Raw genomic sequence first — 18676 nt, 5'->3', positions numbered from 1 at the left:
GTGTTTTCTTCCTTGTTTCCCTTGTGTTGGGAGATCTGTGGATCTCCATGGCCTGAGAGACTATCTTCTTCCCCAGATTGGGGAAGTTTACAGCAATTACCTCCTCAAACACATTTTCTATCCCTTTCTCTTTCTTCTTTCTTCTTCTGGTACCCCTATAATGTGAATATTGTTCCATTTGGATTGTTCACACAGTTCTCTCAATATTTTTTCATTCTTAGAGATCCTTTTTCTCTCTGTGCCTCAGCTTCTTTGTATTCCTCTTCTTCAGTTTCTATTTCATTTATCGTCTCCTTCAGTGTATCCAATCTGCTTTTAATAGCCTCCATCGTGCTCTTCAACAATTGAGTCTTTGACCGGAATTCATCCCTGAGTTCTTGAATATCTTTCCATACCTCCATTAGCATGTTAATGATTTTTATTTTGATCTCCCTTTCAGGAAGAATCATGAGGTCCATGTCAGCTTTCTCAGGGGTCATATTAATTTTACTCTGAACCAGGTTCCTTTGGCATTTCATGTTTGTATATGGCGCCCTCTAGTGTCCAGAAGCTCTACTCTCTGGAGCTGCTCAGCCCCTGAAGCAATGTCACGGGTCGCAGAGGAGTGGTACTGGTGCCTGGGGGGAGGAAAGAGCTGTTCCCTGCCTCCCGGCTGCTGTGCCTGTCTCCACTGCCTGAACCAGTGGGCCGAGCACACAGGTATAAGCTTTTGTCCCAGAGCATCAGGATATGGATCCCTGCTTTCCACAAGCGTATGGAATCTCAGTCTTCTGCCTGTCTTAGCTTTCCAACCCCATAATCACGAGAATATCATGAAAGCACCATGAAATGTAGGTTTTGTGCTCTCAGAGCAGATCTCCGGAGTTAGGTATTCAGCATTCCCAGGCCTCCACCCTCTCCCCCGCTCTGTTTCTCTTCCTCCTGCTGGTGAGCTGGGGTTGGGGAAGGGTTTGGGTTCTGCCAGGCCACTGCCCTATTCCATGAGGTCTGCTCTTTCCTCCAGGTGTGTGCAGTCTGACATAGTCCTCTTTCCTATTGCTCTCTCAGGATTAGTTTTATTAATTATATTTTCGTGTTATATTTGGTTTTAGGAGGAAGCCTCTGTCTCACCTCTCACACCACCATCTTTAATCTCTTTTTTTTTTAGTTAATTTTCACACATAGTGTAAGGTAAGCATCCAACTTTGTTCATTTGCACATGCACATCCAGTTTTCCTTACACCATGACATGATTTTAAAAGACTGAATTGTGATGATGGTCACTTTATGACACAAGAATGGAAGCAGATAAGTCAGTTAAGATACTATTGAAATATATATTCAGGCTAGAGGTGAAAGTGGCTTAGATAAATGTGATAGGGGTGATGTACATTATTGTGTGATATATTTAACAATTAAAGCAGTAGAACTTGCTTTCATGAATTGGATTTGAAGGTGAGGGAAAAATAAATCAAGGATTAATCCTAGGGTTTATTTGTAAGTATTATTTATTGAAATGGACAAAAATGAGGTAGGGATAGGGGATATGCTTCTGTTGACATGAATGATAAAATCAGGAGTTCTGTTTTGAAAATGTTACATTTGAAATGCCCTTTGAATTTCCAAGTGAAGATTTCAGCCGGGCAGCTGGCTGTGTGAGTTGGAAACAGAGGAACCAAGAGTAGTGTTGGGATACAGGAATCAGCAGCATATAGGTGGAATTTCAAGACAATAGGATGGGTGAGATAATTTCAGTACAGGAGAGGGCACAGAACTGAACTCTGGGACACTATAAAATTTAAAGGTAGTGCATAGATGGAAGCAGGAGGAAAAGAAGCACTACATAGTAGGAGATGACCAGAAGTGTTATATCATCTTGAAGAAAAGAGGACAATGTTTTAAGACCCTTAAGGTTCTTATCAGAGTTCCCTTACTATTAGTGTGTAGACTATAAATCCCTATGGACAGTTTCATGCATTTTGTATTCCTCACATATAGTAGCCTGGAATTGCCTGGCTTAAGTGATTGTTCAGAGAGTTTACTTTCCTTACAATAACTGCTGGACCCCCATCAATGATCAGGCATTGTTCTATGCTATGGACATCTAAGGATAAATTATAGAAGGTTAGTACAATCTGGAATGGAAAACATATTTGTAAGTATATAATTGAGATGGTGTCATAAAGAATGATGCAGTGTAATAAGTACCACAAAAGAGGCAGATGCACTTGGAGGAGAATTGTTCTATTGGAGGAAAAACAGATGTAGGATCAGAAAGGTTTTTTGTAGTTGACTTTTGAGTGTTGCTTTGAAGGATTAATACAATAGGCAAGATGGAATAAGAAATGAGGTCATTCCTGGCTGAGAAAATAGTAGGAACAGATGAAAACCGGTATAAAAATACAGAGTGTAATGTTTGAGAAAGCAGTTTCAGAATATAAAGGAGTAGCAAAAATTGGTTTCTAAGTCATGCAAAGGTGTTAATTCTCTTGTATACATCATGGGAAAATAGTTAAAACTTTAAAAAAATGTGTAGTGATGATCAGATTTTCATTAAAAAAAAAAACAGACCTGATGAAGCATTGGCTAGAATAATAAGAGTAATGGAAATAAGCTTGATTGGTGGCTATTGTAATAATTGAAGCCATGATGTTGAATGCCTAAGGGACACTGGAAAATCTTTCAAGACATACAGCTTTTAGAGTTATTGCAGTGATAAAATGGACAGTACCTAGTCTGTTGGATGTGAAGCATGATGAAGAAGGAAAAGTCAAATATGACTGGTATTTCTAGTTTCAGTAACTGGGTGAATGGGAGGATGTTAGCAGTTAAAGTAGAACGAATGAATGTACCTCTGAATAAGGACTGGTTTAATAAACCATGGTATATTCCACTTAATGGATACACCATTAAGTGTTATATGATGTCTGTATGAGAATGGTGCACCATTAAGTAAAATAACCAGATTTGTGTAGTATGAGTGTTTCAGTATTAAAAAAATATTCTTACATACAAGCATATAAATACATATACATAATTACTAGACATGTACATGCACACAGACACCATGTATGTTCCTTTAAGTTTAGAAAAATGTAAGGACAGGAGCATGTACTGTTAATGGTGCTGGCTTATTCTGAAAAATAGATAGGGAAAAGGGTTTGGGATGTTCAGTTGTTGCTTAGTTATTAAAGTGTTGAAGATTTTTTTTACAACGTGTATTGCTTTTAAAATAAAACACCCAAAATAAATAATAAATAAAACATCAAGACAGAATATTTTCTGCCTGCTATCTATCTGTCTGAATGTCTGTCTATATTTGCAGTAAGTGTCCATCTTAAAAAATAAATGGCATGAAGGGGCGTTTTGATTCTCTTCAAAATACAACACACATTTTTTCTCTTTATAACTTCATTCATAAATTTGTTTGGAATGTCCTTTCCTTTCCTTGTTGCTTTTGTCATTTATTTAAGTTCATCTTTATGCTCTAGCTCTTTTTTGGTGCTTTTGTCATCTTGAGAAACTTATCTTTGCTTCTACTGAATTATGATATAATATAGCACATGTATCTTACATGGTAATTTTATTTGCGTTCCTTATCTATTGTTGCATTAATAGCTTGTACAACAAGCGTTGTAGTAAATAACTTAAATTTACTCTCTTAAAATGTGTGGATGTGTGTCAGATGTCTGGGCACAGCTCAGCCGGATCCTTCACCTCAGAGTTTCACAAGTCTGCAGTAAAGGTGTTCACCAAACTGTTGCTCTCTGAAGCTGGGAGTCCTCTTCTAAGCTCATATGGTTGTTGGTAGAATTCAGTTTCATGTACCTGTGGGATTGAGGACCCCATTTTCTTGCTGGCTGTCTAGGGTCTGATGTCAGCTCCTAGAGGCTGCCAGTAGACCCTGATCACATGGCCCTCTCACAGCTTGGCTGCTTACTTTTTCAAGGCTGACAGGAGGATCTCTCTAGTTTGGTAAAGCAGAGCCTCATAATGTAAAATATCATGGGAATGACTGTCTTTGACATTTGCTGTTTAAAGTAACCTAATTAAGGGATGACTATCCTATCATCTTTGCCATATTCCATTTCCTAGAAACAAGTCCCAGATTCTGCCCACATTGAACTCAAAGGGATGGGATCATATGACCATAATCTTTGGAGGTCACCTTAGAGTGTGACCACCATAGCACTTATATTCGAGTTTAAAGCTGTAAGGGACCTCAGAGTATTCTCTTTCTCCTGGCCTAAAATATAAGGAAAGCTTATCTCCAGTGCTTAGCTTAGTCAGAAGACTTATTCAGTTACTATGTAGGTAAAATGATGAAGGCTAGATTTTTATGACATTGGCTATAAAATAGAGCATCAATTAAACCTGGAAATATTACAGAGGAAATAGTGACAATTTTTCCCACTGATTAGGAGCCTGCAGGAAGGTGGTGAAGAGGGAGTACTTGATAGTAAGTTTGAGGTTGCTTGTTTGGGGCCTGGGAGGATGGTGTGCCATTGACTAATCAATTCAATTAATGTCTCAGTGCTGTGAGGCAAATATATTGATGTTACTTCACAATGTGGTTTTTGGTCTCTAGGGAGAAACTAAGAATCACAAATCAGTATTTCACATCTGTACTCATGAAAGCCTTTGCTCTCTTTATCTGTAGAGTCATAGGAAGTTATTCATTAGCAGGTCTTAAAATTGCATTAAGCATTTTTTTTATCTGTAATGCCTGAATGTGTACTGTCTAATGGCATTTGATAGTCTAATGATGTTACCCAAAAATCATTGATATGACATTACATTAACTTCTAAAATGGCTGGGACATAGTTTGGGGGATAATGGAGACGTTCTGATAGATATGGAATTAAATTATAAATAGTGTGTATGAACTTAGTAGAGATATGGAAAAAGTAGTAGAAGAGCAGAAAGCCTTTCCATTTTTTAAAGGGTTTTCTGTTTTCTTTTATTTTAATTATTGCTCGTTATAAAACTTCAAAGAGAAATAAAAGGAGGAGGATATATGACCCCACTTACTAGAGCAGGGTGTGGCACACTTTTTTGTAAAGGGCTAAAAAAGTATTGTAGATTTTGCAGCTCATGTATTCTCTGTTAAAGCTATTCAACTTACTGTAGTATGGTGATGTGAAAACAGCCAAAGATAATAGTTAAACAAAGGGGCTTGGCTATGTTCCAATAAAACTTTTTAAACACAAACAGGTGGCAGGCCAGATTTGGCTCCCAGGCCATAACGTGCTAACCTTGCTCTAGATAATTGGCAATTTGGTGTATTTTCTAACATATTTTTCGCAAACCCATATTGTACATAGTATTCTTAAATTTTTTTTTTTTCCATTTAACAATATATTGTGGGAAATTTTTTTTTTTTGAGAGGGCATCTCATATTTATTGATCATATGGTTGTCAACAACAATAAAATTCTGTATAGGGGACTCAATGCACAATCATTAATCAACCCCAGGCCTAATTCTCAACAGTCTCCAATCTTCTGAAGCATAATGAACAAGTTTTTACATGGTGAACAAGTTCTTACATAGTGAATAAGTTCTTACATGGTGAACAGTGCAAGGGCAGTCATCACAGAAACTTTCGGTTTTGATCATGCATCATGAACTATAAACAATCAGGTCAAATATGATTATTTGTTTGATTTTTATACTTGATTTATATGTGAATCCCACATTTCTCCCTTATTATTATTATTATTATTATTTTTTAATAAAATGCTGAAGTGGTAGGTAGATGCAAGATAAAGGTAAAAAATATAGTTTAGTGCTGTAAGATGGCAAATGTAGATGATCAGGTGTGTGCCTATAGACTAAGTATTAATCCAAGCTAGACAAGGGCAACAAAACACCACGGATGCAGAAGATTTCTCTCAAAACAGGGGGTGTGAGGTTCTAAGCCTCACCTCTGTTGATCCCCAGTTTCTCACCTGATGGCCCCCCTGCGACTGTGTCTGTCTTAGGTTGTTCCTCCCTTGATGAATCTTACCCGTCTCTGGCTAACCAGTCATCTTCCGGGGCCATACAGGGAAATGTAAAGTTGGTAAGTGAGAGAGAGGCAATATTGTTTGAAAAGGTTAGCTTTTTAATTCTTTGCAGATTTATGCCCTGTGGCTTCTATGCCCAGCATTTGTCTTGAGGTATCTTTACCACTTGGAAGAATTATGATACTCGGTAAATTCGATATGAGGCACGAATTCTACTTAAGGGTTCTAATTAAGAAGGAAGAAGAAAAGCTATAGAAGTAGCAGACCGAAGAAAACATGGGAAGATTGATTATTTCTTTGAAAAATATCTTCTTGTAGTGTAACATAAGCATTTATAGGTTTTAAACTACAAATTAAATTGCGTGCACACATTAACATAATAGGAATACAGCTACATAACCAAAGCAGACCTACAATTACCAGCCATATCCAGTGAAACCAAGAAAACCAGTTAGGCACCCTAGGCATTTGTGAAAACTTATCAATGATGTGATGGATATTGTCTAACTGAATTTGAATAGTTTGAAAAAATCAGACAAATTAAAACAACACAATCCTGGGAACTGTTCACATCCCATATGTTCTTTTAAAAGTAGATAGTCGATAGTCACAAGATTTTGGAGCGCTGCAACTTGCACTTCTCCTAATTCTTGGTTGAGTTCCAACGGTATAGATCCAGTCAAATTTGTTGTTTTACTGTATGTGCAGGCCAGCTTAGATATCTCCTTCTTCATTCCAATGGCAAGTCCAGGAAGCGTGGGATGAATGCAGCTATAACTGCAACAGTGCCAGGATCTTTGTAGAAGTTTTTTGATGATCATCTTCTGGAATGACTCTTCCAGAGAATGTTGATGTTGGAAGTTCTTCTTCATATCGTATCTTAATTCATTTTCTGGGTAGCCAAATTAGGCTTTGATCCTCTGTATAAACACAAACAAACCGTTTGCCCACCCTTTATATGCCCTTTATACCATTGTGAAGAACTTATTGGAGATCACCACACAGGAACTGCTTTTTTTTTTTTTTTAAGAGAAAGGAATATTATCAGAAAAATGTACTTCCATAGCTGATCATCTGACACCCTTTAAATTATCAAAATTAAGGATATTTAAAGCATGCATTAATCGGTGATTTGCAGTTGGTTTTATCCTATCAGGGAGTAATCCCCCTTTTCTTTCTTTCTTTTTTTTTTTTGGTTATCATTAATCTACAATTACATGAAGAATATTATGTTTACTAGCCTCTCCCCTATACCAGGGTCCCCTCACAAACCCCTTTACAGTCACTGTCCATCAGCATAGCAAAATGTTGTAGAATCACTACTTGTCTTCTCTGTGTTGTACAGCCCTCCCCTTTCTCCCACCCCCCCATTATGCATGCTAATCATAATACCCCCTTCTCCCCACTCCTTATCCCTCCCTACCCACCCATCCTCCCCAGTCCCTTTCCCTTTGGTACCTGTTAGTCCATTCTTGGGTTCTGTGATTCTGCTGCTGTTTTGTTCCTTCAGTTTTTCCTTTGTTCTTATACTCCACAGATGAGTGAAATCATTTGGTATTTCTCTTTCTACACTTGGCTTATTTCACTGAGCATAATACCCTCTAGCTCCATCCATGTTGCTGCAAATGGTAGGATTTGTTTTCTTCTTATGGCTGAGTAATATTCCATTGTGTATATGTACCACGTTTTCTTTATCCAATCATCTACTGATGGACACTTAGGTTGCTTCCAATTCTTGGCTATTGTAAATAGTGCTGCTATAAACATAGCGGTGCATCTGTCTTTTTCAAACTTGAGTGCTGCATTCTTAGGGTAAATTCCTAGGAGTGGAATTCCTGGGTCAAATGGTAAGTCTATTTTGAGCATTTTGAGGAACCTCCATACTGCTTTCCACAATGGTTGAACTAATTTACATTCCCACCAGCAGTGTAGGCGGGTTCCCCTTTCTCCTCAACCTCGCCACCATTTGTTGTTGTTTGTCTTTTGGATGGTAGCCATCCTTACTGGTGTGAGGTGATAACTCATTGTGGTTTTAATTTGCATTTCTCTGATGATTAGCGATGTGGAGCATCTTTTCATGTGTCTGTTGGCCATCTTTATTTCTTTTTTGGAGAACTGTCTGTTCAGTTCCTTTGCCCATTTTTTAATTGTATTATTTGTTTTTTGTTTGTTGTGGTGGGTGAGCTCTTTATATATTTTGGACGTCAAGCGTTTATTGGATCTGTCATTTACAATTATATTCTCCCATACTGTAGGGTACCTTTTTGTTCTATTGATGGTGTCTTTTGCTGTACCGAAGCTTTTCACCTTAATGTAGTCCCACTTGTTCATTTTTGCTGTTGTTTTCCTTGCCCGGGGAGATATGTTCAAGAAGAGGTCACTCATGTTTATGTCTAAGAGGTTTTTGCCTATGTTTTTTTTCTAAGAGTTTTATGGTTTCATGAATTACATTCATGTCTTTGATCCATTTTGAATTTACTTTTGTGTATGGGGTTAGACAATGGTCCAGTTTCATTTTCCTACATGTAGCTGTCCAGTTTTGCCAGCACCATCTGTTGAAGAGACTGTCATTTCGCCATTGTATGTCCATGGCTCCTTTATCAAATATTAATTGACCATATATGTTTGGGTTAATGTCTGTAGTCTCTAATCTGTTTGACTGGTCTGTGGCTCTGTTCTTGTGCCAGTACCAAATTGTCTTGATTACTGTGGCTTTGTAGTAAAGCTTGAAGTTGGGGAGTGAGATCCGCCCTACTTTATTCTTCTTTCTCAGGATTGCTTTGGCTATTCGGGGTCTTTGGTGTTTCCATATGAATTTTTGAACTATTTGTTCCAGTTTGTTGAAGAGTGTTGCTTGTAATTTGATAGGGATTGCATCAAATCTGTATATTGCTTTGGACAGGATGGCCATTTTGACGATATTAATTCTATCTAGCCACAAGCATGGGATGAGTTTCCATTTGTTTGTGTCCCCTTTAATTTTTCTTAAGAGTGACTTGTAGTTTTCAGGGTATAGGTCTTTTACTTCTTTGGTTAGGTTTATTCCTAGGTATTTTCTTCTTTTTGATGCAATTGTGAATGAAGTTGTTTTCCTGATTTCTCTGTCTATTGGTTCATTGTTAGTGTATAGGAAGGCCACAGATTTCTGTGTGTTAATTTTGTATCCTGCAACTTCACTGTATTCCGATATCAGTTCTAGTAGTTTTGGAGTGGAGTCTTTAGGGTTTTTTATGTACAGTATCATGTCATCTGCAAATAGCGACAGTTTAACCAATCTGGATTCCTTGAATTTCTTTGTTTTGTCTGATTGCCGTGGCTAGGACCTCCAGTACTATGTTAAATAACAGTGGAGAGAGTGGGCATCCCTGTCTTGTTCCCGATCTCAGAGGAAAAGGTTTCAGCTTCTCGCTGTTCCGTATGATATTGGCTGTGTGTTTATCATATATGGCATTTATTATGTTGAGGTACTTGCCCTCTATACCCATTTTGCTGAGAGTTTTTATCATGAATGGATGTTGAATTTTGTCAAATGCTTTTTCAGCATCTATGGAGATGATCATGTGGTTTTTGTCTTTCTTTTTGTTGATGTGGTAAATGATGTTGATAGATTTTCGAATGTTGTACTATCCTTGCATCCCTGGGATGAATCCCACTTGGTCATGGTGTATGATCCTTTTGATAAATTTTTGAGTTCGGTTGTTAATACTTTATTGAGTATTTTTCCATCTACATTCATCAGGGATATTGATCTGTAATTTTCTTTTTTGGTGGAGTCTTTGCCTGGTTTTGGTATTAGGCTGATGTTGGCTTCATAGAATGAGTTTGGGAGTATTCCCTCCTCTTCTATTTTTTGGAAATCTTTAAGGAGAATGGGTATTATCTCTTTTCTGTGTGTCTGATAAAATTCCGAGGTAAATCCGTTTGGCCTGGGGGTTTTGTTCTTGGGTAGTTTTTTGATTACTGCTTCAATTTCTTTGCTTGTAATTGGTTTGTTTAACTTTTGTGTTTCTTCCTTGGTCAGTCTTGTAAGGTTGTATTTTTCTAGGAAGTTGTCCATTAAAAGAACCAGCTCTTGGTTTCATTAATTTTTGCTACTGTTTTATTCTTCTCAATTTTCTTTGTTTCTTCTCTGATCTTTATTATGTCCCTCCTTCTGCGGACTTTAGGCCTCATTTGTTCTTCTTTTTCCAGTTTCGATAACTGTGATGTTAGAGTATTCATTGGGATTATTCTTCCTTCTTCAAGTGTGCCTGGATCGCTATATACTTTCCTCTTAAGACTGCTTTCGCTGCGTCCCACAGAAGTTGGGGCTTTGTGTTGTTGTCATTTGTTTCCTTATATTCCTTGATCTCTTTTAATTTGTTCTTTGATCCATTGGTTATTTAGGAGCATGTTGTTAGGCCTCCATGTGTTTGTGAGCCTTTTTGTTTTCTTTGTACAATATATTTCTAGTTTTATACTTTGTGGTCTGAAAAGTTGGTTAGTAGAATTTCAATATTTTGGAATTTACTGAGGCTCTTTTTGTTAGCTAGTATGTGGTCTATTCTCGAGAATGTTCCATGTGCACTTGAGAAGAATGTATATCCTGTTGCTTTTGGATGTAGAGTTCTATAGATGTCTATTAGGTCCATATATTCTACTGTGTTATTCAGTGCCTCCGTGTCCTTACTTATTTTCTGCCCCGTGGATCTATCCTTTTTGGTGAGTGGTGTGTCTCCTAAAATGAATGCATTGCATTCTATTTCCCGCTTTAGTTCTTTTAGTATTTGTTTCACATATGCTGGTGCTCCTGTGTTGGGTGCATATATGTTTAGAATGGTTATATCCTCTTCTTGTACTGAGCCCTTTATCATTATGTAATGTCCTTTATCTCTTGTTACTTTCTTTGTTTTAAAGTCTATTTTGTCTGGTATTAGTACTGCAACCCCTGCTTTCTTCTCTCTGTTGTTTGCCTGAAATATGTTTTTCCCTCCCTTGACTTTTAGTCTGTGCATGTCTTTGGGTTTGAGGTGAGTTTCTTGTAAGCAGCATATAGATGGGTCTTGCTTTTTTATCCATTCTGTTACTCTGTGTCTTTTGATTGGTGCATTCAGTCCATTTACATTTAGGGTGACTATTGAAAGATATTGTACTTACTGCCATTGCAGGCTTTAGATTCGTGGTTACCAAAGGTTTAAGGTTAGCCTCTTCAGTATCTTACTGCCTAACTTAGCTCACTTATATACACTTATCTGTTATATACACTGTCTGGAGGTTCTTTTCTTCTCTGTTTTCTTATTCCTCCTCCTCCATTCTTTATATGTTGGTTGTTTTATTCTGTGCTCTTTCGTGTTTCCTTTAACTGCTTTTAGTGCGTAGTTGATTTTATTTTTTTTTCCTTTCGTTAGTATTTGGTTTGTCTGCTTTATTTGCTGTGATTTTATTTTCTCTGGTGATTCTGTTTAGTTTTAGGAGTGCTCCCGTCTAGATCAGTCCCTCTAATGTACCCTGTAGAGATGGTTTATGGGAGGCAAATTCTCTTAACTTTTGCTTGTCTGGGAATTGTTTAATCCCTCCATCATATTTAAATGATAATCGTGGTGGATACAGTATCCTTGGTTCAAGGCCCTTCTGTTTCATTGCATTAAATATATCATGCCATTCTCTTCTGGCCTGTAAGGTTTCTGTTGAGAAGATTGATGATAGACTGATAGGTTTTCCTTTATAGGTGTCCTTTTTCTCTCTAACTGCTTTTAAAACTCTTTCCTTGTCCTTGATCTTTGCCATTTTAATTGGTATGTGTCTTGGTGTTGTCCTCCTTGGGTCCTTTCTGTTGGGAGTTCTGTGTACTTCCGTGGTGTGTTTAATTATTTCCTCCTCCAGTTTGGGGACGTTTTCAGGAATTATTTCTTCAAAGACACTTTCTATCCCCTTTTCTCTCTCTTCTTCTTCTGGTACCCCTATAATACAGATATTGTTCCTTTTGGATTGGTCACACAGTTCTCTTAATATTGTTTCATTTCTGTAGATCCTTTTATCTCTCTCTATGTCAGCTTCTATGCGTTCCTGTTCTCTAGTTTCTGTTCCATCAATGGCGTCTTGTATCTTACCCATTCTGCTCATAAATCCTTCCAGAGTTTGTTTCACTTCTGTAATCTCTTTCCGGGCATCTGAAATCCCCCTCCGGACTTCATCCCTTATCTCTTGTGTATTTCTCTGCATCTCTGTCAGCATGTTTATGATTTGTATTTTGAATTATTTTTCAGGAAAACTGGTTAGGTCTGTCTCCTTCTCAGTTGACTCTATGATCTTTGTCTGCCTGTAATTTTGCTTTTCATGGTGATAGAGATAGTTTGCAGAGCTGCCACGAGTGATGGCTGGGAGAACTTTCCTTCCTGTTGGTTTGTGTCCTTCCTCTCCTGGGAGTAAGCGACCTCTAGTGGCTTGTGCTGGGCAGCTGCGAGCAGTCAGGGCTTCTGATTCCTGCCCGGCTACTATTTAGTTTATCTCTGCTCTTGCTGTGGGCGTGGCTTGTCTTGGGCCTCTGCTCCAATATGGTGGAGCTGCATTGGAGGGGAAGCAGCTGGGAGTCTATTTATCTCTGTGAGGGGCCTCCGTGCTCCCTGCTGCCCAGGGTGTTAGAGTGCCCAGAGTTCCCCCGATTCCCTGCTGCTGGACTTAGTGTCCCAGGATGCTTGCATCCAGTTTTGAGGTCCCTGTCCCTTTAAGATTTCAAAAAACACTCGCAAAAAAAAAAAAAAGGCATTCACTTTTCTTTGTCCCCGGGCGCCAGCCTCAGGGACCCACTCATAGGTCTTGCTTTCCTGTTTCCCTAGTATCCAGGTCCACACGCATGCACTATGTGCGCTCTGGTCTGGATGGCTGGGGCTGGGTGTTCAGCAGTCCTGGGCTCGCTCTCCTTCCCCGCTCCGACTCGTCTCCTCCCACTGGGAGTTGGGGGGAGGGACTCTTGGGTCCGCGATGCTGGGCTTGTATCTTACCCCCTTCGCAAGGCGCTGGGTTCTCGTAGGTGTGGATGTGGTCTGGATGTTGTTCTGTGTCCTCTGGTCTCTATTCTCGGAAGAGTTGTCTTTGTTATATTTTCATAAATACATGTGGTTTTGGGAGGAGATTTCTGCTGCTCTACTCATGCTTTTGGCTCCATTTTGGGAAATATTTTATTGTCACTTCTGAAGAATCTGTCTCATTGTATGACTGTGTATTTAGTTCTTTCAATTTTTCACTTTTATAAACAATTTTATTTATAGTGAACTTTCTTATACACACCTGAATCTATATGTCCTTGTGGGAGCATGTTTAAATGGGAGGTTACTAGAACTGTAATGATTGCTTTATATCAAAATGTATGCATATCTCATTTATAATTTTGATAAAAATATTATTAGAGAGTGAGAGGCAAATATCCTCATGTAGTGGAATTGGGTTCCTGGTATCTGTCTATTGACATGCCATTGTTGGTGACTGTTGGGTCTAACTTTTGAAGTAGGTATTATCTATTACATTATCATTGCAGTTTAGCCACTTCTGCTATTTAAGTTAAAAAAAACTAATCCTAACCCTGCCGAAATTTTCTTTCCAATTACTTTTAAAGAGGGGAGTTTAGAAGGCCTATATATTACCTAACATGTTCCAGAAACCTAATATAAAAATGCATTTACATAGAATTCATTTATGTAAAGTGAGTCATTTTATAGGTATTTATGGTAGGTAAAGGGTGTTATGGAAGAATTTACCATAATGGGTCATTCTGTATAAATCCAAGGTGCTATATTGCAAGTTTTAGAACTGTGTGATCATTAATGATGTTCCATATTAGACAGAATATGGAGAGGTCTAAGTTTAATCACCAAAGTGAACCATTTCTTAGTCTTGGCTCCTAATCCATAGACTAGTTTTTTTTTCAATGTTTACAGTGGTGATTCACACAGTATTTATATTTTTTGTGTGCCTTTGCTCAACATTGTTACTGAAATTCATTTTGTATAGTATTAACTGGTTCTTTTTGATACTGTTGGTATTTTGTTATATGAATATTTCACAATTTAAAAGCATCTGTTAATCTTATTGGGTATTTGAGGAATTGCTAGTGTTTAGCTATTATAAATAAAGTTGCTGTAAATACCATTTTTCTTATATTTTGTGACTATGGGAGTTCCATTGTCTCATATCCTTGCCAAAAATGGAAAGTGCCTTTTTTTTTAATACAGTGATTCTGGTGGAGTGTGAAGTGTAGTGTATCTTACAGTTTTAATTTGTATTTCCCTGATGAATAGTAATCCTCAACACATTTTAATTAACTTATTAACTGTCTGGAAATCTTTTGTGAAGTGCTTATTCATTTACTTTATTCATTTCTAAAATTGTTATTACCTTTCCTTTATTTGTAAGAGTTTCTTAAATATTTAAGACATAACTTACTTGTTGACTGTATTTCAAATATATTCTCCCTTTCTAAATTTTGCCTTTTATTTCTCTTAGCAGTGGCCTAATGAATATTAAATCCTTAATTTTAAAGATGTTCAGTTTATTATTTTTTCTTTATGTTGTATATTTTATGTTTTTTCAAGAAATCTGTAAAATAAGTTATGAGTATACTCTGTTTTTATGTAATCTTATGAAAGCTGCTAGAAGTTTAGGTCTTGTCTATGATACATTTGGAATTAATTTGTATTGTATGAGATAGAACTTAAGGTTAATTTTGTCTATAGGAACATCAATTGATTTATCCTGAAGTAGTTACTGAAAAATACATCTTTTTCTCTCTTAATGCAGAAAACCTTTGCCGTAAATCTGATGAACACACGTGTGTGTGTGTGAGTCTGTTTCTGGACATTCTCTTCTTTTCCATTGTTCTGTTCATGTGTCTTTGCCTCAATACCACACTGTCTTAATTACTATATCTATATAATAAGCACTAATATTTGATAGTATAAGACGTCTATTATGATTATTATTATCCTTCCTCTTTTCCTGTCTTCAAAATTATCTCAGCTATTCTTTGTTCTTTACGTTTTCATACAACTTCTAGCATCAGCTTGTCATTTCCGTAGAATGACCTACTAGGATTTTGATTGGGTTTTATTATATATATAAATCACTTTGTGGAGAATTGATATTTTTACAGTATTGAACATTCTACTTTCATGAACATGGTCTGGTGCTTTTCTTAATTTCTTTAAGTCTTTCATTTCTCTCAGTGTTCTTTTTGCTTACATACAGAATTCTACCATATTTTGTTATTCCTACATATTTTGGTGATTTTTCATGCTTTTCAAAAATAGTACGTAAAATTATTTTAACTTTGTTGGTAACTGTTAAGAGTATAGTTGACTTTTGTGTATTTACCATAAGTCTAGTGACCTTTCTAAATTCAATTATTAATTTTCATTGTTTATATATTCTTCTACATTTTATTAGCTTAAAAATACTTTTTAGTTTATTGGTCTTCTAAAGTGTATTGTTATTTTGTATTTAGTTTTTGCTCTTTGTTTTTCTTTTAATGTATTTCAATTTCTGTGGTCTTTTTCTCATTTCTTCAGTTGAATACATTGGTAATTTATTTTCAGAGCTTCTTTCTTTTAAGTATTTATTCAGTGTATAATTTTCCTCTAAGTATAGACTTAGCTAAATCCCACATTTTAGCATGTTGTTTTTATTATCTTTTATTTCAAAGTATTTCCTAATTTCCATTGTTACATTTTATTTGATGCACTCAGTGGTGCATTTCTTAGTTTTTATACGTGTGGGGAAATTGTATTAGCTACTTATGGCTGGTAACAGTATTACCACAGTTTTGCCCTAAAAAGCTACACGTTTGTAATCTCACAATTTCTGTGGGTTGAGAGTCTATGGTATGGCTTGACTGGGTCCTCAGCTTCAGGTCTCTCCCAAGGCTACCATTTAGGTGTTTGTGGGGTGCAGTTTCATTTGATACTTGGTAGGGGAAGGATCTGCTTCCAAATTCACCTGGTTGTTGGTGGGATTCAGTTCTTTCTTTGTGAGTTGTTAAACAAGTCTCAGTTCCTTGCTTTTGTGGTTGTCTGGAGGCTGTACCCAGCTCCTTGCCACATGGGCCTATCCATAGGACAGCTCATAACATAGCAGTTTCTTCAGGGAAGTCATTAAAGTCTGCTAGCAAAATGGAAATTAGAATCTTAATATGGTAATGGAAATGATATCCCTTCCATGTTGACTGATTTTATTGCTGAAATGCATGCCATATTTCCATTCACCATCTAAGGGAGAGGTTTAAGGCTCTCAGGAGGTTGGGGGAGTTGAGGGCCATCTTTGGGTCTCTGCACAGTGTTCTGTTTTGTTATTTTTTACTAGTTCAGTTATTTTGTATCGGAGAACATACTCAGTATGATTTCTGCCTTTGAAATTCATTACAGATTTCTTTGTGATTGCAAATATTGCTTGGTTTGTTTGTGTCCCATGTGTCCCTTAAAAGAACGTTTATTCTTCACTCAGTGAATATAGTATTTTATATATATGTCAGTTACCTTAGGTTTGTAATCACACTGTTAAAAAATTCTATAGGTTTATATCTTCCACACCCAATTTTAAGCCATATTCTTAGCAACATACAAATAATCTCAATATTCTCAATTTCTATCTCTGTGGTTCATTTATCTTACCATATAAAGTTAGTCTCTTTACCTCTAATTTTGCTTCTTAAAGCTAATTTTTTCTTACATAAATAAAGATATATTTATTTTTGTTCTTTTGCTATTTTTTAATTGTTTACTTTTTCTGGAAAACTACCTTCTTCCTTTGTGAAAACTTTTATTAAAATTGTATCATTTATAAGCAGCATATACTTAAAAAAATCTACTTGCCAATAATTGTATTATTTAATCTGTTTGCTTTCTATATATTCCTAATAATATGTTAAAACTTAACCTCTTATTATTGTGTGCTTGGAAAAATTTGCATATTTCCTTTTTCTTTGTTTTCCTTCTTTTGAGCTAAATATGTTCTGTTATTCAGGATTTTCTTGTTAGCTTATTGGGTATACATTATTTTAGATACCTTCAGTGGTTGCTTAGAGATTGCAACATGAATACTAGAATTGTTAACATCTAGTATAAATTGCTTCTTTCATGAATTCATTGACAGTAAAGGAATATTACAACACAAATTCCTTTTCATTTATCTTGCCTTGAATGTTATTGTAATGTATTTTAAGATCATGGTATTTTTGAATTTTAGAAGTCATAATTGTAAACATTCAGTATTCTTTTAGATTTATCCATGTTTACCTTTTCCATTGCTTTGTCTTTTACTTCCTTGTCTTTTATCATCAGTCTGATATTTTCCTTCTATTTGAAGAACTCTTTTTAGTGGATTGTTTAGTGACGAATTCTCTGTTTTGCTTGTCGTTAAGTGTCCTTATTTTGCTTTTGCCTGAGAGGAAAACTTTTCCTCTAACCTCTTAGATTCTTTTTCTGGGGCCTGTGAATTGAACTGGCAAAAGACAGATTGGCAAGAGGAAAGACAGATTTTAGGAAGAATAAATGGACTCTTAAGAGAATATATGGGAGGTAAGACAGTTTTTTGACAATGTCCCTTCAAGCAATTTCTTCTTCGGGTGTGGACTTCTAATTCTCTGGGTAGCAGGAGTCAATTTTTCCCTGGTTGTGAAACTTCATTCTAGAGGATTTATGACAGTTGAATTCTTTTGGGAGACTCCAGTTCAGAAGAAGAATATCGATGGTCATATATGTTGTATACACTGACTCTCATTATTGAAAGGTGTTTTTTGATACAGAATTCTTAGGTAGCTGCTGTTTTTTTTAGCACTTTGAAGGGGTCACTACATTCTTATGTTACATCCATCAGTCTTATTCTTGCTCTTTTGAAGGCAAGAAGATGCCTTACCTCTTCCACTTTCTCGCTCCCCCTAGCTACTTTTAATATTTTTTCTTTTGACTGTTTTACTATGTTATGACTAGGGTTGGTTTTCTTTTATCCTTCTTGTAGTTTGTAGCACCTCAACACATGGCTAAGTTTTTTTCTTTCTGTTTTTGAATAATGTTGGCCATTATCTCTTCAAATAATTGCTCTTTTCTAATTACTTGTCTACTCTCTTTTTTTACTCCATATACATCTCATGGTAAACCTTTTTACCATGTCCTATATATCTGTTATTTATTTTGTCATGTTCTCATCATTTTTTCTTAACAGTTCTACAGTTTCCAATCTCTACTGGAATTGTTTTTTTTATAGAATCTATTGTTCTGAATCCTAAGTACATTTATTTCAACATTCAGGTATGAAACCTTACTATCTGGGTTTTCTGTGAGTTGGCTTCCATTTGGTTTTCATTTCTTTGGTGGTGTTTCTTGCTAATTCATATTATTGCTGGTTGAATGTTGGAAATTGTACGTAAAATTTCAGGGGTAAGTGTAAGTCTCTAGATAATGATATCTTCCTCTAGAGAGGATTTCCTTTTGATTTCTGATTAGCAGTTTGACTAGGTGGTGATTATGTGAATTTAGGACTGAGTGCTTCAAGGTGGATTTTAAAAAATCTTTGTGAGAGTTTGCCCTGTTTCTAGTTTGTGTACTCTAGCATGTAGCCCTCTGAGGTCTTCTGAAAATCTGGGGTTTTACCCTGGTTCTCCTGCATTGATATTTCTGAATTTTTTTTCTCCTTCGCCCTGTGAAATTCTGAACATTTTGTTTAGT

General features: G+C 36.5%; 1 protein-coding gene across 2 annotated transcripts in view; it reads left to right on the top strand.

Moving 5' to 3' along the window:
* LRBA (LPS responsive beige-like anchor protein) overlaps positions 1-18676 on the top strand; it is a 760266-nt gene that overhangs the window by 288978 nt on the left and 452612 nt on the right. The gene's annotated exons all lie outside the window — the stretch shown is intronic.

The sequence above is a fragment of the Manis pentadactyla genome, chromosome 1, assembly GCF_030020395.1.
Source record: "Manis pentadactyla isolate mManPen7 chromosome 1, mManPen7.hap1, whole genome shotgun sequence".
Taxonomy (NCBI): Eukaryota; Metazoa; Chordata; class Mammalia; order Pholidota; family Manidae; genus Manis; species Manis pentadactyla.
This window is presented reverse-complemented; position numbering and strand designations above follow the sequence as displayed.